The sequence below is a fragment of the Schistocerca piceifrons genome, chromosome 7 (genome assembly GCF_021461385.2).
Source record: "Schistocerca piceifrons isolate TAMUIC-IGC-003096 chromosome 7, iqSchPice1.1, whole genome shotgun sequence".
NCBI classification, from domain to species: Eukaryota; Metazoa; Arthropoda; class Insecta; order Orthoptera; family Acrididae; genus Schistocerca; species Schistocerca piceifrons.
This window is the reverse complement of record NC_060144.1, coordinates 484,675,720-484,702,334: the sequence shown is the minus strand read 5'-3', so window position 1 is coordinate 484,702,334 and position 26,615 is coordinate 484,675,720. Positions and strand designations below refer to the sequence as shown.

Below are 26,615 nucleotides of genomic sequence, written 5' to 3'. Positions count from 1 at the left end.
TTATTTGATGATCTTTTAAGATTGAATAATTTCTGGGAAACAAACTTCAGAATTCATTACTGATTGTTGCTGTGTCATATGGTTAACACACCTTTTGCATCTACGTACGACTTATTCTTCATGAAACCTCAAGATGACGCTGTGCATCCTGGAACACTGAAGAAGATAAAACCTTACTTGGCACAGTGCTTTGGATAAATCTAAAAAGATACCAGTAGTGATTTCCTTATTATCCAGTGCTTTTAAGGTTTTGTTGAGATACTCATAAATAGCTGTGGTAGTTGTCTTTTGCTTTCTAAAACCATGCTGGTGTTTTGTCAATAAGAATAGTTTATTAGTAAAGTCTTCCAATCTGGTGTAAAATAATTTTTCAAATATTTTTGAGAATGAGCTGAGTTGTGCTATGGGCCTGTAATTGGCTACATCATTTTTAGAGCCCTTTTTGTGAAGTGGGGTAATTTTAGAAGTCTTTAGTAGGTCAGGGAAAACTCCATTTGTAAAGGATGCATTTATTATGTGGGTTAGGGGTTCTACAATGGATTCTCCACATTTCTTTACAATTAAATCAGGAATGTTGTCACTACCACTGGAGTACTTATTCTTTAGTCCTTTTATAGCTGTAAGTACTTCAGTATTGGAGACTTTGTGAAGAAACATTGATGCCTGTACTGGTATGGTTTCTATTAGTGTTTGGTGTTGAGTATCTGGTCTATAGCAGTTGTTCTTTATCAGGTTTTCTGCTATTTTGCTAAAATAGTCATTAAAACCATTTACTATTTTTTGGGGATCTGGTGTGACTTCATCATTTAGGTTTAGTTTTAATGTTTTGTTTATAACCTGCTGCTTACTGTTTCTTTCATTTTTTACAACTGTCCACAAGCCTTTCATTTTATTGTTAGATTCCTTTATAAATTTATCATTGTATAATTTTTTTGCTTGTTGGATAACTTTTCTGTAGATTGCAAAATAGGTCTTACAATATGACCTAACTGATCATCAACGTCATGGTGTTTCATGTGATTTTTTAAGTCACTCTTTTTTTAGCTGGAAATCCTTATCCCTTTTATTACCCATGAGTTTGTGTGTTTGTTTCCAATTTTCCTGGATTTTAGTGGAAATGCAGTATTGAAGTGGTGGAGAAATGTTTCATGGAAGGAATTAAATATGTAGTTTACATCATTTTCTTTATAGACCTCTGCCCAGTTTTCAGCCGTTAACAGATAGTTAAAAAGCCTTATATTATCATCATTAAATTGCCTTTGCATTTTGGTTGTTGTGGGATATTGTCCTATGTAATTTAAATTCGCTGTTATTATTTGGGATTCATGGTCACTGTAACCTGTGCTGATGACTTTGATTGAGTGGTGTAGTCTGTCTGCGTTTATGAAAATCTGATATAGAGCTGTTTTTGAATTTTTTGTGATCCTGGTTGGTGTGTTTACAGTTGGGGATAGGTTGAATGAATTTGTAATATTCAACAATTCACCTTTGTTTTTTCCAGGTGTGAGGAAGTCAATATTAAAGTCTCCACTTATTAATAGATTTTTGTTTAGTGAGTGAATTTTTGTGAGTAGTGCTTCGAGGGAGTGTTTGAAGGTTTGGATGTTCCCATCAGGGGCTCTATATACATTCAGTATCAATAGGTTATAGTCTGTTAAGATAATTAAGGAGAATTCAAAGTCTCTTTCTATTTGCATATTATTGTACTTTGTGAGGCTTTTGTATCTTAAATATTTTTTGACATAGATTGCTGTACCACCTCCCTTACTTTTGTTCCGACAAGAATAACCAGCTAGAGTAAATTCGCCAAGTGGCGTTTTTTTAATTTTGTCTTCTGTTAACCAGTGTTCAGTAATACAGAGAACGTCTAAATGTGGCTTTGTTTTTAGGAAGAGATCTATTTCTAGTAACTTATTAAACATTGACTGCACATTATGGTGTAATATTTTAAAGGATAATAGTGACTGTTTACCAATGGAATGTCTTTTGACACCACTCACCGGGTTTTCTTGTAGTTTTGGCTCATGAAGATTTTGCTCTGCACCTGTTTTCCTTTGGTTTGCTGCTAGCAGGGAGCTACTGGTGTTCTTGCCCATAAAAAATCCTGGCTGTAGGCTGGAGGTCTGCGTTTTCGTGTTGACTAGAAATAATATAACGAAGAGGTCAGTGCTGACTGGGAATCGAACCCCACACATATCGTTGTTGACTGCACACAAACAGACGTCAGCCACCAAATTTTTCTCCACCAGCAGCACGGAATAACATCCTTGAACTTACAGTGATGTCTGAAATAGTTTTATGTGTCACTGGGAGTCAAAAACGTCAGATATCGTTAGTGTTGACAAAAAATGAAAATGCATTAAAGATCAAAATTATTATCCACCAGCAGATACGTGTTCTCATGCTAGAGCCTGATAATACATTACGAAAACTTTAGTGCCAGGCCAGGATTCGAACCCATTCACGCGCAATATGTGGAGATTTTGAGGAATCTGCAGTTTTGAACAAACAACAAATTTTAGTCGAGCTGTATTGTCACGAAGGGATCAAATTCCGCGTTAAGGGCGGTCTGAGTTGCATTCCAAGCTCAGAACCAATTTTATCGACATACAGAAGCTCAAATAAAAGATGAAATAAGTGTCCTGTGACCCTACATAGCGTTTGTTTCGTCACTAGAAATAAATAACTAGTATAAGAAAGGTTACTGGTGATAGAGTTCCCACATTTCGCCATTCCTGACTCTATTGTGCTTCAGCGTAACGTCTACTTGGTAGGGAAGGAACAATATGTTTAATGTGAATTTCAGACCACAATACCATTATACATTCTTCACTTGGCGTTGTCAGAAGAGAATAGAATGTGTCCCTCCTTATTAAAAATTATCAGCAGAAGCTGGAATTGAACCCAGACCACCATCATAGGAACCTATCGTCAATCCAACAGACCGCCAAATGTTCTTCTCTGAGACTCATTTTTCTATCATAACACCGTTGCGGCACACTCTATGAGAATTCTGACACACAGGCTCCTTGTAGTGGTTTGCAGCATGTTCAGTACATTCATTTACTTGGTTGACCGAATCGCCATGAACTAGCTGCCTCGGCGACCCAGGGCATACATTCGACTCTATTTTGTAATCACCGTCATAAAATCACGTAACTGCCAGCTACACAGAACTGCCAACAGTGTAGGATGCAGAAATTTAAGTAGGAAGTGTTCCTTTCCATTTGTTGAAACGTCATGCAGTGCAAAAGAAAATCTGTAACTGTCTGTCTCTCAGAAGTCTAGATCCGGCCATCTGCATTATCTCACAGCACTGTGGAATGTGGAAGTTCTGGAGGAACTGTTCTTGACTTCTGGAGATGCTGTAGCTAAATGACAGCTACTAGTGTAACGGTAAGCTTTGCGTACTGTAGGTAAAACGTCACCAGTTCTATTACATTTGCTGCTACATTTTTTAAAATGCAGTTCTGCTGTCTTCTGAAGTTATCAATTTAATGGAACTTTGAACATAATTCCCTTCACTTCTCAACCCAAAATAGCCACATGTGGAAAAAGGGCTAACTTCTGCGACATTTTTTCTTTTCAGGTTTAATAGATGGCTAGGCAGCAGATACATCTCGAAGCTTTTGTATTATGTATGGGGTGAGCGCATAGTGCCAAAATAGTCAGAAAAGTATTTTCCACATTAGCTGTCATCTGGTAGTGGCATTTTATTCTTCTTCAAACCTTGTTTGACTGCTCTAATTCAGAACAAGTTTTCTACATGCATGTAATCAATAAACTGCATGTGCATTGTCAGACTGTTATAGATAACATCAGAGAATTCGCATATATCTTTGATAATTAATTTCTCTCTCATGTTTAGTATTGTTTTAACAACACTAAAAGAAGCTTTACGAAAATTGTGCACTGTATTATAAGAAATGAAGTGAAACAACCCACGATAACCTTAAGACGAAAGTCTTTTTTAATAAAACTGAGTATCTGTACACAAGCCTGCTACTATCGGCACCAATTAGTAAAATACTACGCACTTATATTTCGATTGGGTCTGTGTTCAATTGATATGCTGTGTCATACTCAACAGGTATGCAAATGTGGCATTTCATAAATAAAGTTATGTATTCCTAGAAACCCAAAATTTGCTTGTGAGCAGCGGAAAGAAGCGTTACCTGTTGTGCAGCATTGTAAGTTTTTCACCATTGCACTATGAGCTGAAAGTATTTTCTTGCGATTTCCTTATCGATGTTTGATCTGACTGCATTTAGCTCTTTCACACAAGGGATAAAAACGTTACAGTAAACGAGACTGGAACCATATTGATGATAACATAGATAAATGTGCATTCTGGAATAAGTTAGCTGTGGTTAGTCAAAATTTGTATCCAGATTGGTGGGAATGAAATGAAAGATCTAAGCAGGAAGTTTGATTTTGACAGTAGTATATTTTGTGCTCATATATTTTGTGCTCGTGTATTTTGTGCTCCTTCTGTGATAAGTGATGTTAGTTGTGCTATGGAACCCATTCATTGTGTTCAATCTTTACCTGACAACATGAGTAACCAAAGTAATGCCATGATACCAGTAAAGTTGATAAAACCCTGCAAAGACAGTGTGAATGTAGCATTTAATGAAATAGAAAGTGATCTTTTACATGAAGTGTCTAATAACGGAGATGATGATTAAGATTTTGGGTGTCCTTACATTGAGATTAACATTGATCAGTGGGAAGCGAAGTACCGGGCGTGAGTCGTGCTTCGGTAGCTCAGATGGTAGAGCACTTGCCCGCGAAAGGCAAAGGACCCGAGTTCGAGTCTCGGTCGGGCACACAGTTTTAATCTGCCAGGAAGTTTCATATCAGCGCACACTCCACTGCAGAGTGAAAATCTCATTCTGGAGTGTCATTCTTCCTCAAGGAATTTCTCTAACAGAGCTATAATTTTTTGCAATCTTTTCAAGATTGTCTTCCATCACAATTCAGTTGCTAATTTCTTCCTTATAATAAATGCCAAACAAAATAATGACCTATTAAGGATATGTATTGAACAGCAGTTTATTCCAACGATATCTCTTCTGCAATGAAATATATGCACCAGATACATTTTTATTTTTACTGTAACTGATGTGTATATTCAATTGCAAATCAATATTACAATTGTGGAACCTGTCTCACTATGCTCCATACTCTGGACAAGAAATTAAATTATCTTTTCTTCAAACATCTTCTTATCAAGAGCACAGAATGCTGAATTCAATAACAGTGAAATATTTGAGTTGCTAATGAAACAGATATCCTGTGCAAATAAATCAAGAACTATACTGCATGTTTTCACGTCTTCTTGACTGCCTGTTTTGTTACATGTTATGAAACTAAATACTTGATCTTTACAGCACTTACAAGTTTGAAAATCAGCTTGTTGAACTGGCATGTATGGCATAATATTGCTACCAGTTTGATGTAAGATCAGTCTTTTCACAATCCAGATATTGGCAATATTCCTCATGCTGCCAGCAGGAAATTCTCTTGCACAGATGAGTTCGCCATTCCTATCCCAGCAAAGACCATTGAGGAAACTAAAATGTTATTGACAGAAGTCTCAATCCTTTGGCAGTACTACTGTAAGAAGTGACTCAGCCTAAGTAAACAGAATGCTCATGCTTCCATTTCAACAACAAGATATGTCAACTGTCAACTGCAAATCTGTTTTAAAGGAAATCCTGTAAAATACAACCCTACTCCAAAGCTTATCTATGAGACTGACAGACCCTTAAGTAATACTACAGCCAAAGTTCACACCAATAATAATATCCTCCAAAAACTGTGTGGATTAACAGCTGTAACACTCCAAATACTGTGCTCCTGTGTGGTTAACACATTGGCTGCTGTATGCTTGGTGCTGGATGTTTCACAGCCAGGCCAGGTGCACAGCCTTAGGCATGACATTCTGCTGTTGCTCTCGGCGGCCACACAGCAGTCAACATGTTGAATACTAATAATAATAATAATAATAATAATAATAATAATAATAATTTTATTGTCATTCAGCTGATTACAGCAATAGACAAAGTCAAGAGCATATATTTCTACATAAACTACTATATTGATGTAAATTGGTTTACATAAAATAGGTACACGTTAGAATACAGTATTTTCATCTTCAAAGAATTCATCAATGGTGTAAAACAGATTGTTCACTAGTAGCTTGTATAATTTAGCTTTAAAGATATTTACAGGCAGTTCTTTAAAGTCAGCACTTAGTCTATTAAACATCCTTAGTCCAAGAACTAGGTAAGAGTTATGCGATTTGGATAATCTATGATATGGTACGTCTACAGATGTTCTGTTTCTAGTATTATGGCTATGAATATCACTTCTCAACACAAATTAGACACATTGTTTCTAATGTACATTAAAACATTGTAGATGAATAAGTTTACTACTGTAAGACACTGCAATTTAATAAACAGAGATTTACAATGTTCTGTTTTATCAAAATCCGTTATTATTCTTATTACTTTCTTCTGTAAAAGTAAAATGCCATTTACATGACAGCTACTACCCCACAGTAAAATTCCAAAAGAGATGATGCTTTGGAAGAAGGCAAAATATGCTGATCTCACATAGTCATTGGGAACATGTCTTTTTAAATTTCTAATTAGATAAATAACTCTTGAAAGCCTAGCCAATATATTTTTAATGTGTGGTTCCCACGTCAACTTATTGTCAATAGTAACACCTAAAAATTTAACAGTTCCTAATTCCTGGTAGTTAGGAATCTCTTTGAGGCTAAAGTAAAGTGTCTGGGTTTTGTTTTCATTTAGCAAGAAGCCATTACCTTTGAACCATAATGAGGACTGAGCAAGGGTATTCTCAGTCAGTGTTTTCAGTGTACCTAGAGCAGAGCTTTTATGTAGAAAAGTTGTGTCATCAGCATACAATATTGTATGAGAATTTATGAATAAGGGCAGGTCATTAATCACTAGTATAAACAGTAAAGGTCCAAGCACCGACCCTTGAGGCACTCCATAACTAACATTAACCAAATTTGATTTCTCCCTACCAATGCACAAAACTTGTTGACGGTTCTCTAGAAAAGACCTGAACGTATTTATACTGTTGTCATCGAAACCATAGTAAACTAGCTTATTCAGCACAGTGTCATGCTCTACACAGTCAAAGGCTCTGCTCAGGTCACAAAATGTAGCCTGGGCATAGTCCCTAGCCTCGAACACATCTAGGACTAATTTTACGAGGGAGTCCGTTGCATCTGTTGTGGATTTACCTTTCCTAAATCCAAACTGTTTATCACTAATTATATTTAGTTTACTCAAGTAGGCACTAACTTGCTCATACATAATCGTTTCTAAAATTTCTGAAAAAACTGGGGTTATGAATATAGGTCTGTAACTAGCGGGACAGTTCTTTTCCCCTTTTTTGTATATGGGCAGAACTCTAGAAATTTTTAGTATGTCGGGGAACTTACTTTCAACTAGGCATTTGTTAACACAAAAGGTTAAAGGATAAATCACACAATCAATAACATCTTTCAACAAATTACATGACATGTCATAGTAATCAACACTAACTGAAGGTTTGAAATTTTTCACTATTTTTAGGATATTATTTGGGCTCACTTCTGTGAAAGTGAAGGTGCTTGGGGGAAGCTTTTCAAAGCAGCTGTCCATAATACTAAGTGCATTTTCAGGTGGTTTGATTATTGAACTACTAATTTCTTCAATGGACTGAATGCAATATTTATTAAATTCTTCTGGGGTAATGGCAATTTCCTCTTTGTGTTTAGTGTGTGCAATGGAGTTTATTACACTCCAGGCCTTCTTGCAGTTATTGTTAGATTTTTCAATGTTTACTATGTTATGCAGTTTCTTTGCTTCATTTATTGCCTACCTATACAGTTTATACAGTTCTGATTTACTGGTTTTGTACAGACTAGAATACAGCATAACAGTATTTTTCAGTTGCCCTTACTGTGGAGTATACCATTCCTTCATTTTCCTTTTCTTGTAATTACTACTAATATTCACTGTACATTTTTTCAGAGGGATGTTATTTTCAAATACATTCAAAAAGACGGAGGAAAAACTTTGTGAATACAATATCAGCTGAACAGTGTTGAAGCCTAATAAAACATGTGTCCCAACTGAAATAAGTGAGGGCATGACTAAACCTATCCATCCTCTCTCTGCTCACTGGTCTAGTAATCACAGTTTTAGATTCTGGTTTGGTGCAGTCTGAAGTTACATTATTAAGACTAAGATATACTGCATCATGGTCTGAGAAAGGGAAACTAATTACATCAGTGGACATACAAGTTCTCTTAGTATCTGTAAATATATTGTCTAGACAGTATGAGCCTCTGGTAGATTTGCAGTTAACATAGTACAGGTTAAATTGTCGAAGCACATTTTTGAGCTCTGTCACATTCTTTCTGTCCTGCAGGACATCAAAACTTGAATTGATAACCCCTCCAATGACAACATTGTATTTTTTCCATTTCGGTATACATATGTATATGAATATTCCGTTATTTCATACTGCATCAGTGGGTTGGAGAAGGAACCACAAAACTAATTCTGATAATATAGAAGCCACCACCAGTAAATATATTCTTAATATACTGGGGAGGCTTGCGTGCCTCAGCGATAGAGATGGCCGTACCGTAGGTGCAACCACAACGCAGGGGTATCTGTTGAGAGGCCAGACAAACATGTGGTTCCTGAAGAGGGGCAGCAGCCTTTTCAGTAGTTGCAGGGGCAACAGTCTGGATGATTGACTGATCTGGCCTTGTAACATTAACCAAAACGGCCTTGCTGTGCTGGTATTGCGAACGGCTGAAAGCAAGGGGAAACTACAGCCGTATTTTTTCCCGAGGACATGCAGCTTTACTGTATGATTAAATGATGATGGCGTCCTCTTGGGTAAAATATTCCAGAGGTAAAATAGTCCCCCATTCGGATCTCCGGGCGGGGACTACTCAAGAGGACATCGTTATCAGGAGAAAGAAAACTGGCGTTCTACGGATCGGAGCGTGGAATGTCAGATCCCTTAATCGTGCAGGTAGGTTAGAAAATTTAAAAAGGGAAATGGATAGGTTAAAGTTAGATATAGTGGGAATTAGTGAAGTGCGGTGGCAGGAGGAACAAGACTTTTGGTCTGGTGATTACAGGGTTATAAATACAAAGTCAAATAGGGGTAATGCAGGAGTACGTTTAATAATGAATAAAAGAATAGGAGTGCGGGTTAGCTACTACAAACAGCATAGCGAACGCATTATTGTGGCCAAGATAGACACAAAGCCCATGCCTACTACAGTAGTACAAGTTTATATGCCAACTAGCTCTGCAAATGATGAAGAAATAGATGAAATGTATGTCGAGATAAAAGAAATTATTCACGTAGTGAAGGGAGACGAAAATTTAATAGTCATGGGTGACTGGAATTTGTCAGTAGGAAAAGGGAGAGAAGGAAACATAGTAGGTGAATATGGATTGGGGGGAAGAAATGAAAGAGGAAGCCGCCAGGTAGAATTTTGCACAGAGCATAACTTAATCATAGCTAACACTTGGTTCAAGAATCATAAAAGGAGGTTGTGTACCTGGAAGAATCCTGGGGATACTAAAAGGTATCAGATAGATTATATAATGGTAAGACAGAGATTTAGGAACCAGGTTTTAAATTGTAAGACATTTCCAGGGGCAGATGTGGATTCTGACCACAGTCTATTAGTTATGAACTGCAGATTGAAACTGAAGAAACTGCAAAAAGGTGGGACCTGGATAAACTGAAAGAACCAGAGGTTGTAGAGAGTTTCAGGGAGAGCATAAGGGAACAATTGACAGGAATTGGGGAAAGAAATACAGTAGAAGAAGAATGGGCAGCTCTGAGGGATGAAGTAGTGAAGGCAGCAGACGATCAAGTAGGTAAAAAGACAAGGCTAATAGAAATCCTTGGGTAACAGAATAAATATTGAATTTAATTGATGAAAGGAGAAAATATAAAAATGCAGTAAATGAAGCAGGCAAAAAGGAATACAAACGTCTCAAAAATGAGATCGACAGAAAGAGCAAAATGGCTAAGCAGGGATGGCTAGAGGACAAATGTAAGGATGTAGAGGCTTGTCTCACGAGGGGTAAGATAGATACTGCCTACAGGAAAATTAAAGAGACCTTTGGGGAGAAGAGAACCACTTGCATGAATATCAAGAGCTCAGATGGCAACCCAGTTCTAAGCAAAGAAGGGAAGGCAGAAAGGTGGAAGGAGTATATAGAGGGTTTATACAAGGGCGATGTACTTGAGGATAATATTATGGAAATGGAAGAAGATGTAGATGAATACGAAATGGGAGATAAGATACTGCGTGAAGAGTTTGACAGAGCACTGAAAGACCTAAGTCAAAACAAGGCCCCGGGAGTAGACAACATTCCATTAGAACTACTGATGGCCTTGGGAGAGCCAGTCATGACAAAACTCTACCATCTGGTGAGCAAGATGTATGAGACAGGCGAAATACCCTCCCAAAGAATGCAGGTGTTGACAGATGTGAAAATTACCGAACTATCAGTTTAATAAGTCATAGCCGCAAAATACTAACGCGAATTCTTTACAGATGAATGGAAAAACTAGTAGAAGCGGACCTCGGGGAAGATCAGTTTGGATTCCGTAGAAATGTTGGAACACGTGAGAAGAAAGATTAAGAAAAGGCAAACCTACGTTTCTAGCATTTGTAGACTTAGAGAAAGCTTTTGACAATGTTAACTGGAATACTCTCTTTCAAATTCTGAAGGTGGCAGGGGTAAAATACAGGGAGCGAAAGGCTATTTACAATTTGTACAGAAACCAGATGGCAGTTATAAGAGTCGAGGGGCATGAAAGGGAAGCAGTGGTTGGGAAAGGAGTGAGACAGGGTTGTAGCCTCTCCCCGATGTTATTCAATCTGTATATTGAGCAAGCAGTAAAGGAAACAAAAGAAAAATTCGGAGTAGGTATTAAAATTCATGGAGAAGAAGTAAAAACTTTGAGGTTCGCCGATGATATTGTAATTCTGTCAGAGACAGCAAAGGACTTGGAAGAGCAGTTGAACGGAATGGACAGTGTCTTGAAAGGAGGGTATAAGATGAACATCAACAAAAGCAAAACGAGGATAATTGAATGTAGTCAAATAAAATCGGGTGATGCTGAGGGAATTAGATTAGGAAATGAGACACTTAAAGTAGTAAAGGAGTTTTGCTATTTAGGGAGTAAAATAACTGATGATGGTCGAAGTAGAGAGGATATAAAATGTAGACTGGCAATGGCAAGAAAATCATTTCTGAAGAAGAGAAATTTGTTAACATCGAGTATAGATTTAAATGTCAGGAAGTCGTTTCTGAAATATTTGTATGGGGTGTAGCCATGTATGGAAGTGAAACATGGACGATAAATAGTTTAGACAAGAAGAGAACAGAAGCTTTCGAAATGTGGTGCTACAGAAGAATGCTGAAGATAAGGTGGGTAGATCACGTAACTAATGAGGAGGTATTGAATAGGATTGGGGAGAAGAGAAGTTTGTGGCACAACTTGACTAGAAGAAGGGATCGGTTGGTACGACATGTTTTGAGGCATCAAGGAATCACAAATTTAGCATTGGAGGGCAGCGTGGAGGGTAAAAATCGTAGAGGGAGACCAAGAGATGAATACACTAAGCAGATTCAGAAGGATGTAGGTTGCAGTAAGTACTGGGAGATGAAGAAGCTTGCACAGGATAGAGTAGCATGGAGAGCTGCATCAAACCAGTCTCAGGACTAAAGACCACAACAACAACAACATATACATATGTACATTAAGAGTTCCTCAAGTTTCTCCAGAAAGATATGGGGGTCACCACTAGGTGGCCTGTACACTACTACTACCATTAGCTTAAGGCTCTCAATTACTAGACCTGATATTTCAAAATGCATTTCATCACAAAGGGTATTGAGATCTATCCTGCCACAGTTTGGTGTAAGAGGTGTTTTTGCATATATTGCTACCCCACCACATAAGTGCTGTTTTCTGCAATAGCAACTAAGTAGTGTGTAATCATCCAATACTTTGTAACCAAGCTCATCCTCTTTACACCAATGTTCACTTAAACATAGAATATCTATCATGTTTTCATCTGAAAATTCGATGACAATTAAGTTTTCATCTGCCATGCCCTCAATATTGAGGTAGCATATTTTAAACTCTACTTTAGGCATTTCTTTTTTTGAATATTCTCTTACCATATTGGTAAGCTCTATACCCAACCCAACTCAATAAAACAATGCTTACAATCATAGTGTGTCTAAAAGCTATACCAACTCATTGTCTTCCAGCTCAAAGCCACATCTCTTTACTTGAAATCAGAAGGCAGGAATCTTGGTTACGTGAGTATAAGAAAATACTGGACAATCTGGAGTGTCCTGTTCATGACTATGTCCCAAGTGCTACATCTGACAGGTTAAAATCTAGACAGCAATAAATAGGAACTGCTACAGAACTTCTCAATGAATGATTTTATATGCACCATGAATGAGAGCAAAAATGGGTCCAGCAAGCACCACTAGGAATACAAAGTGACCAAAACAGTAAACCAGTAGGCTTCTATTTGCCTCAACACACGTGGAAGACAGTTGATAGAATCTGTACAAACCACAGACTATGCTACTTTTCAAATGGAAAAAAGTGCCCAGCCATGTTGCAGTTGTGTTGAGACCATCCAAAACACTTTGCACGAGTGTACTTTAATATCAAATCTTAGCAACACAAAAGATGTCCTGAAACTGATTCGGATGATGCTGACTGGATGAGAATCTATGTAACACATTTGCCATATTTTACCTATTTTTATTACTACCATTGTTTTATATCTGTAAAACATAATAATGACATGTTTTCCACCATGCACTAAATAAATAAATGTGCAAATAAATTTACTGCTTACATGTTGATATAAAAGTTTTGTGAACAGAGTATTTGAACTGCAAGTGAAATACTACATAGTTATTCAAGTGTGTACACACTCAGTGCCTTTGCAAGCAGTGTCATAAACTGACAGTATTAACTAATTATTTACACAAAAAAAAACAAAAGGAAAGAATAAATAATTCCAATAATTATTGATTGAGTGTTAATACTTCTGAACAGTGACATAGTTTTTCTTTTTTAATTAAATACTACCTGAGAAACCTGGCATTCCCCAAGAATTTCTTTATAGCTATGCCTGAGACTTTGTATGCACTAATTTATTTTTGACTTAGAAAGCTTCTTTGTACATAACATTTGAAGTAGTAGTATGATTGGAGACATGAATGAAGAGCTTGTTTGTTTTACTAACATGGGAGAGAGCCACAGAGAGCTGGCTGTTCAAAAATCAAATAGCACTAAGGTCCACACCTGCGACATGCACGTCTACTCTTGTGCTTTGTTTATGGCCATGCCATAATATAAGCCCAACAGGAATTGTACACATTTAAAGCAGATTGGGAAATTATTAGGAATAAGTGGGATTCAGGGTGTGAAACCTCTCTCGCCTGCACCACTTCCCCTCAAAATTTCCACTTCTATGCTGTTACCTTGGAAAGAAGTAATTTTAAGTAGCTGTGGATGAAGGGTTCTGAAGAGTGAGATAATGCATGATGCTCTTGGAGAGTTACATTGTGCCTTTCTTTTGGAAGGAGTTTCCAAAAAGCATGTTAAAGCCTGATGTTGATAAGCCAAACAAGTCTCACCTCATGGTCTTCATTGGACTATTGATACTGCATAGTCCTCAGTCTTTTAGCCATTCTGGTATATTCAGAAAGAATCAACCTTTTTCTAGATATATTAATCCATAAACAAAATGAATCATCATCATCATTTAAGGCTGATTATGCCTTTCAGTGTTCAGTCTAGAGCATAGCCCCCTTATAAAATTCCTCCATGATCCCCTATTCAGTGCTAACATTGGTGCCTCTTCTGATGTTAAGCCTATTACTTCAAAATCATTCTTAACCGAATCCAGGTACCCTCTCCTTGGTCTGCCCCGACTCCTCCTACCCTCTACTGCTGAACCCATGAGTCTCTTGGGTAACCTTGCTTCTCCCATGCGTGTAACATGACCCCACCATCTAAGCCTGTTCGCCCTGACTGCTACATCTATAGAGTTCTCTCCCAGTTTTTCTTTGATTTCCTCATTGTGGACACCCTCCTGCCATTGTTCCCATCTACTAGTACCTGCAATCATCCTAGCTACTTTCATATCCGTAACCTCAACCTTATTGATAAGGTACCCTGAATCCACCCAGCTTTCGCTCCCATACAACAAAGTTGGTCGAAAGATTGAACGGTGCACAGATAACTTAGTCTTGGTACTGACTTCCTTCTTGCAGAAGAGAGTAGATCGTAGCTGAGCACTCACTGCATTAGCTTTGCTACACCTCGTTTCCAGATCTTTCACTATGTTGCTATCCTGTGAGAACATGCATCCTAAGTACTTGAAACTGTCCACCTGTTCTAACTTTGTTCCTCCTATTTGGCACTCAATCCGTTTATATCTCTTTCCCACTGACATTACTTTCGTTTTGGAGATGCTAATCTTCATACCATAGTCGTTACATTTCTGATCTAGCTCTGAAATATTACTTTGCAAACTTTCAATCGAATCTGCCATCACAACTAAGTCATCCGCATATGCAAGACTGCTTATTTTGTGTTCACACATCTTAATCTCACCCAGCCAGTCTATTGTTTTCAACATATGATCCATACATAATATGAACAACAGTGGAGACAGGTTGCAGCCTTGCCTTACCCCTGAAACTACTCTGAACCATGAACTCAATTTACCGTCAACTCTAACTGCTGCCTGACTATCCATGTAAAGACCTTTAATTTCTTGCAAAAGTTTGCCTCCTATTCCATAATCTCATAAAACAGACAATAACTTCCTCCGAGGAACCCGGTCATATGCCTTTTCTAGATCTATAAAGCATAGATACAATTCCCTGTTCCATTCATAACACTTCTCCATTATTTGCCATAAGCTAAAGATCTGGTCCTGACAACCTCTAAGAGACCTAAACCCACACTGATTTTCATCCAATTGGTCCTCAACTAATACTCGCACTTTCCTTTCAACAATACCTGAGAAGATTTTACCCACAACGCTGATTAAAGAGATACCTCTGTAGTTGTTACAATCTTTTCTGTTTCCATGTTTAAAGATTGGTGTGATTACTGCTTTTGTCCAGTCTGATGAAACTTGTCCCGACTCCCAGGCCATTTCAATTATCCTGTGTAGCCATTTAAGACCTGACATTCCACTGTATTTCATGAGTTCCAACTTAATTTCATCCACCCCAGCTGCTTTATTGCACTGCAATCTATTGACCATTTTCACCACTTCCTCAAATGTGATGCTATTTCCATCCTCATTCCTATCCCATTGTACATCGAAATCTGAAACATTACTGATCGTATTTTCACCTACATTGAGCAACTCATCAAAATATTCCCTCCATCTCCCCAAGGAATCCACAGGATTCACAAGCAGTTTTCCTGACCTGCCCAAAATACTTGTCATTTCCTTCTTACCTCCCTTTCGAAGACTGCTAATTACACTCCAGAACGGTTTTCCAGCAGCTTGACCCAAAGTCTCCAACCTGTTTCCAAAGTCTTCCCAAGATTTCTTCTTGGATGCTGCAATTATCTGTTTGGCTTTGTTTCTTTCTTCAACATTACTTTCTCTGTCTACCTGAGTTCTAGTATGTAGCCATTTTTGATACACCTTCTTTTTCCTTTTACAGGCTGCCTTGACTGTGTCACTCCACCAAGCTGTTTGCTTCATCCTACCTTTACACACTACTGTTCCAAGACATTCTTTAGCAACTTCTAGTACTGTGTCCCTGTACCTTGTCCATTCCTTTTCCAATGACTGTAATTGACTCCATCCAACTAACTGGTACCTTTCTGAGATCATTGTTATGTACTTGTGCCTGATTTCCTTATCCTGAAGTTTCTCCACTCTTATCCTCCTACATATGGACCTGACCTCCTGCACTTTCGGCCTCACAATACCAATTTCGCTGCAGATTAAATAATGCTCAGTGTCATCAAAGAATCCCCAGAATACACGTGTGTCCCTCACAGCCTTCCTGAATTCCTGATCTGTTATTATATAGTCAATGACAGATCTGGTTCCCCTGCCTTCCCAAGTATACCAGTGAATGTTCTTATGTTTAAAAAAGGAGTTTGTGGTTACTAAGCCCATACTGGCACAGAAATCCAAGAGTTGTTTCCCGTTCCTGTTGGCCTCCATATCCTCTCCAAATTTACCCATAACCTTTTCATACCCTTCTGTTCGATTTCCAATCCTGGTGTTAAAATCACCCATGAGCAGAACACTGTCCTTGCCCTTTACTCTAACAACTACATCACTGAGTGCATCACAAAAACTATCCATCTTATCTTGATCTGTCCCTTCACAATGCGAATATACTGACACAATCCTAATTTTCTTGCTAGACACTGTCAAATCTATCCGCATCAGTCGTTCGTTTACATACCTTATTGCAACTACGCTGGGTTCCATTTCTTTCCTGATGTAAAGCCCTACACCCCATTGTGCTATCCCTGCTTTGACTCTTGACAGGTAGACCTTGTATTCTCCCACTTCCTCTTCTTTCTCACCCCTTACCCGAATGTCACTAACAGCTAAAACATCCAGCCCCATCTTACTTGCAGCCTCTGCCAGCTCTACCTTCTTCCCAGAGTAGCCCCCATTGATATTAATAGCTCCCCATCTCATTACCATTTGTTTACCCAGTTGTATCTTAGGAGTCCCTGGTTTGTCAGTTAGAGGTGGGACTCCGTCACCTCCAAAGGTCCGAGGCATGTCCGTACCAAAGTTTAATTTGATTTGGCTGTAATACAAACATCAAAGCAAATATATTACAAGGAAAAGATAGTCATACCAGAAAACAAAATAAAGACAATATGGGATATAGTGAAGGAGGACACTGGTAGAACCAGACATGAAGAGGAACAAATAGCTTTAAAAGTAAATTATACATTGGTGACAGATGTGTATACTGTTGCAGAACTTTTTAACAAACATTTTATAACTGTTACTGAAAAGATGAGGTTGTCAGGTTCTGTAGATGCTGCTATGGAATACCTCAGACCAGACATTTCAAGTAAGTTTTATAATATGAATTTGACCCTCAGTACCCCAGCAGAAATAAAGTCCATCATAAAATCTTTAAAATCAAAAACATCTAGTGGGTTTGATGAAATATCAATAAAGTTAATTAAAGAATGTGATTCTGAGTTAAGTAATATATTAAGCTATCTGTGTAACCAGTCGTTTATCAGTGGAATATTTCCTGAATGGTTGAAATATGCTGAAGTTAGGTCACTGTTTAAGAAGGGAGATAAAGAAATAGCATCAAATTTCCGTCCAGTTTCACTTTTGCCAGCATTCTCAAAAATTTTAGAAAAAGTAATGTCCAATCGGCATTGTAACCATCTTATCTCAAATAGCACACTTTCAAAGTCGCAGTTCGGATTTCTAAAGGGTTCTGATATTGAGATAGCTATCTACACTTACAGTGAATATGTGCTTAATTCATTACACAAAAAATTTCAGGCAACTGGTATATTTTGTGATCTGTCAAAGGCATTTGACTGTGTAAATCACAATATCCTTTTAAGTAAATTAGAATATTATGGTGCAACAGGAAGTGTTGCAAATTGGTTCAAATCTTATATCTCTGACAGGAAACAAAGGGTATTATTAGGAAAGAGACATGTATTAAGCTATCAGGCATCATCCAACTGGGAATTAATAACATGTGGGGCCCCCAAAAGGTTCCATTTTAGGGCCCTTACTTTTTCTTGTGTTTATCAGTGACCTTTCATCAGTAAGATTATCAGATGCCAAGTTCGTTTTGTTTGCTGATGATACATACATTGCAATAAATAGCAAATCAAGTGTAGTCTTAGAAAGATCAGCTAATAAAATATTTGTGGACATTAATCACTGGTTCCTAGCCAATTCTTTGTCACTAAACTTTGAAAAAACACACTACATGCAGTTCAGAACTTGTAAGGGGTGGCCCATGAGTATCTGCCTAACATATAATGACAAGCAGATAGAAGAAGTGGACAGTGTTAAATTCTTGGGATTACAGCTTGATAATAAATTCAAATGGGAGGAGCACACCACAGAACTTCTGTAGTGTCTTACAAATCTCTATTTGCAGTGCGAATTCTGTCAGACATAGGGGATATAAAAATGAAAAAGTTGACATACTATGCTTACTTTCATTCCACAATGTCATATGGGATTATTTTTTGGGGTAATTCATCAAGTCAAGCTAAAGTTCTCCGGGCATAAAAATGTGCAGTAAGAGTTATATGTGGTATGAACTCAAGAACATACTGCAGAAGCTTGTTTAGGGATCTAGGGATACAAACTACTGCTTTCCAATATATTTATTCATTAATAAAATTTGTCATTAAAAATACATCACTTTTTCAAACCAACAGCTCAATTTATGGAATCAATACAAGAAATAAGAATAATCTTCACAAGGATTTAAAGTCACTTATTCTTGTACAAAAAGGTGTGCATTATTCAGGAACACACATTTTCAATAACTTGCCAGCAGCCATAAAAAGCTTAACAACCAATGAAATTCGGTTTAAGAGATGCCTAAAGGATTTATTGGTGGCCAACTCCTTCTACTCCATGGATGGATTTCTCAGTAGAGCCAACTGATTTTTTTTGTGTATGTATATATAACTTCTAAAAACAAAGATGATGTGACTTACCAAATGAAAGTGCTGGCAGGTCGACAGACACACAAACAAACAAAAAAACATACACACAAAATTCAAGCTTTCGCAACAAACTGTTGCCTCATCAGGAAAGAAGGAAGAAGAGGGAAAGACGAAAGGATAGGGGTTTTAAGGGAGAAGGTAAGGAGTCATTCCAATCCCGGGAGCGGAAAGACTTACCTTAGGGAGAAAAAAGGACGGGTATACACTCGCGCACACACACACATATCCATCCACACATATACAGACACAGGCAGACATATTTAAAGACAAAGAGTTTGGGCAGAGATGTCAGTCGAGGCAGAAGTGCAGAGGCAAAGATGTTGTTGAATGACAGGTGAGGTATGAGTGGCGGCAACTTGAAATTAGCAGAGATTGAGGCCTGGTGGATAACGGGAAGAGAGGATATATTGAAGAGCAAGTTCCCATCTCCGGAGTTCGGATAGGTTGGTGTTAGTGGGAAGTATCCAGATAACCCGGACGGCGTAACACTACGCCAAGATGTGCTGGCCGTGCACCAAGGCATGTTTAGCCACAGGGTGATCCTCATTTCCAACAAACACTGTCTGTGTCCATTCATGCAAATGGACAGTTTGTTGCTGGTCATTCCCACATAGAATGCATCACAGTGTAGGCAGGTCAGTTGGTAGATCACATGGGTGCTTTCACACGTGGCTCTGCCTTTGATCGTTTACACCTTCCGGGTTACAGGACTGGAATAGGTGGTGGTGGGAGGGTGCATGGGACAGGTTTTACACCAGGGGCGGTTACAAGGGTAGGAGCCAGAGGGTAGGGAAGGTGGTTTGGGGATTTCATAGGGATGAACTAAGAGGTTACGAAGGTTAGGTGGATGGCGGAAAGACACTCTTGGTGGAGTGGGGAGTATTTCATGAAGGATGGATCTCATTTCAGGGCAGGATTTGAGGAAGTCGTATCCCTACTGGAGAGCCACATTCAGAATCTGATCCAGTCCCGGAAAGTATCCTGTCACAAGTGGGGCATTTTTGTGGTTCTTCTGTGGGAGGTTCTGGGTTTGAGAGGATGAGGAAGTGGCTCTGGTTATTTGCTTCTGTACCAGGTCGGGAGGGTAGTTGCGGGATGCGAAAGCTGTTGTCAGGTTGTTGGTGTAATGCTTCAGGGATTCCGGACTGGAGCAGATTCGTTTGCCACGAAGACCTAGGCTGTAGGGAAGGGACCGTTTGATGTGGAATGGGTGGCAGCTGTCGTAATGGAGGTACTGTTGCTTGTTGGTGGGTTTGACGTGGACGGACGTGTGATGCTGGCCATTGGACAGGTGGAGGTCAACATCAAGGAAAGTGGCATGGGATTTGGAGTAGGACCAGGTGAATCTGATGGAACCAAAGGAGTTGAGGTTGGAGAGGAAATTCTGGAGTTCTTCTTCACTGTGAGTCCAGATCATGAAGATGTCATCAATAAATCTGTACCAAACTTTGGGTTGGCAGGCCTGGGTAACCAAGAAGGCTTCCTCTAAGCGACCCATGAATAGGTTGGCGTACGAAAGGGGCCATCCTGGTACCCATGGCTGTCCCTTTAATTGTTGGTATGTCTGGTCTTCAAAAGTGAAGAAGTTGTGGGTCAGGATGAAGCTGGCTAAGGTAATGAGGAAAGAGGTTTTAGATAGGGTGGCAGGTGATCGGCGTGAAAGGTAGTGCTCCATCGCAGCGAGGCCCTGGACGTACGGGATATTTGTGTATAAGGAAGTGGCATTAATGGTTACAAGGATGGTTTCTGGGGGTAACGGATTGGGTAAGGATTCCAGACGTTCGAGAAAGTGGTTGGTGTCTTTGATGAAGGATGGGAGACTGCATGTAATGGGTTGAAGGTGTTGATCTACATAGGCAGAGATATGTTCTGTGGGGGCTTGGTAACCAGCTACAATGGGGCAGCCGGGATGATTGGGTTTGTGAATTTTAGGAAGAAGGTAGAAGGTAGGGGTGTGGGGTGTCGGTGGGGTCAGGAGGTTGATGGAGTCAGGTGAAAGGTTTTTTAGGGGGCCTAAGGTTCTGAGGATTCCTTGAAGCTCCGCCTAGACATCAGGTATGGGATTACCTTGGCAAACTTTGTATGTGGTGTTGTCTGAAAGCTGACGCAGTCCCTCAGCCACATACTCCCGACGATCAAGTACCACGGTCATGGAACCCTTGTCTGCCGGAAGAATGACGATGGACCGGTCAGCCTTCAGATCACGGATAGCCTGGGCTTCAGCAGTGGTGATGTTGGGAGTAGGATTAAGGTTTTTTAAGAAGGATTGAGAGGCAAGTCCTCAATCTTTCCTCTCCCACATCCACACCAGCTATTCAGAGCATCCTCCTACAGGCCAACCGCAAATTAGAACAGCATGCCACCCTTCACCTCAAAAAACTATCCAATCTCCTGGTTTCCCACCTCCGGAAAGGCAACTCACTCACCCTTCACAACCTTTCCAGCAAACCTCAACCACCTCTCATTGCACACAAACCCAGTCTCTCCCATCTACTCAATCTCCCACTTCCAGCTCCACTCCCTCCAAAACCTCAGAATTCCAATCAACACAATCTGGTACCACAACACCCTAATTCAGTAGTTAACCTTTCCTCCAAGCCTCTCTCCCAATCCAAAACCTCTGTCCTATCCAAAGGCCTCACCTTCAGCCCCACTCCCAGATTCAACCAAACAGCCCTCGTCAAAGATTTACTGTCCTACACTCGTACTCTCTGCTGGAAGTATCACTTTACCATGAAGAAAAATGATCCTAATCCTACCCCTAATGATCCAACTCCCCAAGACACTATCCAAATTGAACCCTGCCTGGAACAGTTCCGTCCTCCATCACAGCGGGACCCACCTCCTCTTCCTCAAAATCGCCCTCTCCAAACATTCCAGGAATTTCTGACTTCCAGCCTTGCCTCTCAATCCTTCTTAAAAAACCTTAGTCCTACTCCCAACATCACCACTGCTGAAGCCCAGGCTATCCGTGATCTGCAGGCTGACCGGTCCATCGTCATTCTTCCGGCAGACAAGGGTTCCATGACCGTGGTACTTGATCGTCGGGAGTATGTGGCTGAGGGACTGCGTCAGCTTTCAGACAACACCACATACAAAGTTTGCCAAGGTAATCCCATTCCTGACGTCCAGGCGGAGCTTCAAGGAATCCTCAGATCCTTAGGCCCCCTAAAAAACCTTTCACCTGACTCCATCAACCTCCTGACCCCACCGACACCCCGCACCCCTACCTTCTACCTTCTTCCTAAAATTCACAAACCCAATCATCCCGGCTGCCCCATTGTAGCTGGTTACCAAGCCCCCACAGTACGTATCTCTGCCTACGTAGATCAACACCTTCAACCCATTACATGCAGTCTCCCATCCTTCATCAAAGACACCAACCACTTTCTCGAACGCCTGGAATCCTTACCCAATCCGTTACCCCCAGAAACCATCCTTGTAACCATTGATGCCACTTCCTTATACACAAATATCCCGCACGTCCAGGGCCTCGCTGCGATGGAGCACTACCTTTCACGCCGATCACCTACCACCCTACCTAAAACCTCTTTCCTCATTACCTTAGCCAGCTTCATCCTGACCCACAACTTCTTCACTTTTGAAGACCAGACATACCAACAATTAAAGGGAACAGCCATGGGTACCAGGATGGCCCCTTCGTACGCCAACCTATTCATGGGTCGCTTAGAGGAAGCCTTCTTGGTTACCCAGGCCTGCCAACCCAAAGTTTGGTACAGATTTATTGATGACATCTTCATGATCTGGACTCACAGTGAAGAAGAACTCCAGAATTTCCTCTCCAATCTCAACTCCTTTGGTTCCATCAGATTCACCTGGTCCTACTCCAAATCCCATGCCACTTTCCTTGATGTTGACTTCCACCTGTCCAATGGCCAGCTTCACACGTCCGTCCACGTCAAAACCACCAACAAGCAACAGTACCTCCATTACGACAGCTGCCACCCATTCCACATCAAACGGTCCCTTCCCTACAGCCTAGGTCTTCGTGGCAAACGAATCTGCTCCAGTCCGGAATCCCTGAAGCATTACACCAACAACCTGACAACAGCTTTCGCATCCCGCAACTTCCCTCCCGACCTGGTACAGAAGCAAATAACCAGAGCCACTTCCTCATCCTCTCAAACCCAGAACCTCCCACAGAAGAACCACAAAAATGCCCCACTTGTGACAGGATACTTTCTGGGACTGGATCAGATTCTGAATGTGGCTCTCCAGCAGGGATACGACTTCCTCAAATCCTGCCCTGAAATGAGATCCATCCTTCATGAAATCCTCCCCACTCCACCAAGAGTGTCTTTCCGCCGTCCACCTAACCTTCGTAACCTCTTAGTTCATCCCTATGAAATCCCCAAACCACCTTCCCTACCCTCTGGCTCCTACCCTTGTAACCGCCCCCGGCGTAAAACCAGTCCCATGCACCCTCCCACCACCACCTACTCCAGTCCTGTAACCCGGAAGGTGTAAACGATCAAAGGCACAGCCACGTGTGAAAGCACCCACGTGATCTACCAACTGACCTGCCTACACTGTGATGCATTCTATGTGGGAATGACCAACAACAAACTGTCCATTCGCATGAATGGACACAGACAGTGTTTGTTGGAAATGAGGATCACCCTGTGGCTAAACATGCCTTGGTGCACGGCCAGCACATCTTGGCGCAGTGTTACACCGTCCGGGTTATCTGGGTACTTTCCACTAACACCAACCTATCCGAACTCTGGAGATGGGAACTTGCTCTTCAATATATCCTCTCTTCCCGTTATCCACCAGGCCTCAATCTCTGCTAATTTCAAGTTGCCGCCACTCATACCTCACCTGTCATTCAACAACATCTTTGCCTCTGCACTTCTGCCTCGACTGACATCTCTGCCCAAACTCTTTGTCTTTAAATATGTCTGCCTGTGTCTGTATATGTGTGGATGGATATGTGTGTGTGTGCGCGAGTGTATACCCGTCCCTTTTTCCTCCCTAAGGTAAGTCTTTCCGCTCCCGAGATTGGAATGACTCCTTACCCTCTCCCTTAAAACCCACATCCTTTCGTCTTTCCCTCTCCTTCCCTCTTTCCTGATGAGGCAACAGTTTGTTGCAAAAGCTTGAATTTTGTGTGTATGTTTGTGTTTGTTTGTGTGTCTGTCGACCTGCCAGCACTTTCATTTGGTAAATCACATGATCTTTTTTTTTTAGATATATTTTTACTACGTGGAATGTTTCCCTCTATTACAACCATATATATAACTTCTATATATCTAAAAACAAAGATTATGTAACTTACCAAACGAAGGCGTTGGTATGTTGATAGACACACAAATAAACACATCAGGAAAGAGGGAAGGAGAGGGAAAGACGAAAGGATGTGGGTTTTAAGGGAGAGGGTAAGGAGTCATTCCAATCCCGGGAGCGGAAAGACTTACCTCAGGGGGAAAAAAAGGACAGGTGGGACTCACACACACACACATCCGCACATATACAGGCACATGAAATGTGTGTATCAACATACCAATGCCTTCATTTCGTAAGTTACATCATCTTTGTTTTTAGATATATTTTTCCCATGTGGAATGTTTCCCTCTATATAACTTCTGCACCATTTCAGTGCAGTAATGTGTTCATTGTAAATAAGTGTGTGTGTGTGTGTGTGTGTGTGTGTGTGTGTGTGTGTGGTGTTGTAGTTCTATTACATGTTTATTAAAAAACTTTTTTTTTTTAAATTCAGTGCATTAGTGTTTGTGAAATGATTATTTCATATAGTTTTCATTAAAAAAATGATGATCATTCCACTTGAGACCTGTGGAAGGTACATTAGCTTATTTGTTTTTGTTGTAAATATTTGTCATGTGTTATTGTTTTTCTGACATGTTCCACATCCTGGAGAGCCTCCTGACCATGGATCAATTGAAATGAAAGTAAATCTAATCTTTGTATGACCCATCACTGAAAAATTAAATTATATTTTCACTAGAAACTTATGCTTCAATATTTATTATAATTTCCACCTGACAAGATGTCCAGAATTTAAATAAAAGTAAGAAAAGAATTTGAAGTGAAGGAGATTTGACCCAGAAAGTCTTACACTACCAGACTTCAATGCTATGTATTAAGCTACAGACATGTATTTAAAATTTGCATACTGTTTTGCACTTAACAGTGCTTGGACGTTATCTCGCCTTTAGGGACAACTTTTTAGAGTTTTTATATAAAAATTGTGTAGCACTGCTTTAGGAAACTAATGTGTGGACACATACTTTTCATTCTTTTGTTTGGCTTCTAGTATAACACTCTTTAGCCACCATAATTTTTTTAAAAAAATGACAATTGCAGCAATGTAATATTTAACCTTGATCAGACACACTGTGTAGAGGAGACATTCATAACTGCATCTTCATAATGCAACTAAACAATGGAAAATCCAGGATGGAATAATGACAAAATTATGAAAAGGATTGTTACTTTTCATCATATAGCAAAGATGCTCAGTTGCAGATATGCATAACAATAAGACTGCCAAACAAAGCTTTCGACCAAACAGGCCTTCATCAGAATTGGACAAAGTACACACACCCACTCACGCAAAGGCACTCACACACATGTGACCACAGTCTCTGGCTGACTTTCCATGTTTCACTTTTGACGAAATAAAGCTAACACATTGCCCCAAGCTACACTCAAGTTACCTGTGAAAAACCCGTGATAATTAATCTAGCAGTCTGGGAGATTAGTTTGTTTGAACAGACAGACATAACAGTTTTACAGTTTTAATATTAGTATAGATGTGATCCTCCTGATGTTTCTATACTTGGAACTTTGGTGTAAGGGTTGAGGATGTATAACCATTTGCTTGTTTGTATGGGAGGAATATGTAAGAGCACTGACTTTTTCACATTACTTGGAGAGATATTTTCCCTTTTCATTTCCAACCATAAACATGTGAATACCAACAGAAGTCTCATTAATGTTGTGCTTTGAGAAGAGCAAGTGTTCCAGCATATGTTGGTTAGTCAGGTTTCAGGTCATTCCAAGAATGTTGCCAATGCTAAAATGTGTGGCATGCCACAGCATGTGGTTTACCCAGAGAAAACCAATGCCACTGGCTTTCCATGGGAAAAGGTGGTCTCACTGCCAATATAGACTAAAAGATGGGGTAGAAAACTTCCTCAGCTCATAACTCTTTCCATCTAATGTGTGCTCTTATAATACTGGAAGTATTACCAAGTAGTATTGGTCAGGTTTAACTGCCAAATTTACTCACACAAAGTACTTGGGACACTGTTGTATTCGTAAACTGAACACTTTGTCATTACTGAATTCCATTTTCTGTGCTCTTCATCAGTAGACTGTTAAATGATATTTAAAGAAAAGAGATGCAATTATGTATTAATTTGTTCATTCATTCACCGATTCATACCATGTGGTGTGGGATTCATTATGTAGATGAGATTACCAACTAAAATTTGACAGATGGCAATTATGAAAACACATAGACAATTAAATTTTAAATCTAGGAAATCGTACATAAATTACAGAACTTTTGGTACTTTAAAATGGGAAGTTCAAATTTTTTCAACCTCTGACACATACTTGCAGTACTGCCAGAGTTTGATACAGTAAGGTGATTACCTTTCTGAAACAAGAAAATAAGCACTCCATCTTCAGGCCACAAGTGGCCCATCGGGACCATCCGACCGCCGTGTCATCCTCAGTAGAGGATCGGATAGGAGGGGCGTGTGGTCAGCACACCGCTCTCCCAG

The 26,615-nt window shown here is 39.8% G+C and overlaps 1 long non-coding RNA gene across 1 annotated transcript; it reads right to left on the bottom strand.

Annotated features, from left to right (window-relative positions):
- Positions 1-26,615, bottom strand: LOC124805370. Its single transcript, XR_007017449.1, has 3 exons — positions 26,485-26,615; positions 2,001-2,140; positions 1-156 (listed from the first exon to the last, which is right to left on the bottom strand). It is a non-coding gene; the product is annotated as an uncharacterized LOC124805370 (long non-coding RNA).